Raw genomic sequence first — 698 nt, forward strand, 5'->3', positions numbered from 1 at the left:
GGGAAGTCTGATGCAGGACTCAATCCCAGGACCCCAGGATCATCACCCTAGCCGAAGGCAAATGCTCAACCACTGAGCCACTGAGGCACCCCAAGTATTTAAATTTTAAGGTTGGTAAGGCCAGATATATTTTAGGCTTTGCGGGCTATACAATCTCTGTTACAACTATCCAATTCTGCTGTTATGGCATGAAAGTAGTCATATGTAATATGTAAACAAACAAGGCTGTGTTCCAAACTCTACTAGGGACACTGAAATATGAATTTAATAGAACGTGCATGTGTCTCAATAATTGTTCTTATCATGATTTTTCCTCCCATTTTAAAATGTAAAACCATTCTTAGCTCATAGCTTGTACAAAAATAAGCAGTGGGCTAGAGCTGGCCTTTGGGCTGTAGTTTGATTTCTACTCTAAGATAATCAGATGAGAACTTTATTTTTTTTTAAGATTTTATTTATTTACTTGAAAGAGAGAAGGAGAGCATAGAGGGAGAGTGAGAAGGAGAAGCAGACTCCCCACTGAGCAGGGAGCGCAATACGAGCTCAAACCCAGGGCCCTGAGATCATGACCGAAGCTGAAGGCAGATGCTTAACCAACTGAGCCACCCAGGAGCCCCCATATGCAAACTTTAACATGAATGTTTCCAGAATTCAAAATTATTTTCTTCCTTAAATAGCACATTTTTTAATATTTATCA

The 698-nt window shown here is 39.8% G+C and overlaps 1 long non-coding RNA gene across 1 annotated transcript in view; it reads left to right on the forward strand.

Moving 5' to 3' along the window:
* The window catches only part of LOC140620178 (uncharacterized), a 52,144-nt gene that overhangs the window by 50,633 nt on the left and 813 nt on the right, over positions 1-698 (forward strand). The gene's annotated exons all lie outside the window — the stretch shown is intronic.

This window comes from Canis lupus, chromosome 28 (assembly GCF_048164855.1).
Source record: "Canis lupus baileyi chromosome 28, mCanLup2.hap1, whole genome shotgun sequence".
In the NCBI taxonomy this organism is placed as follows: domain Eukaryota; kingdom Metazoa; phylum Chordata; class Mammalia; order Carnivora; family Canidae; genus Canis; species Canis lupus.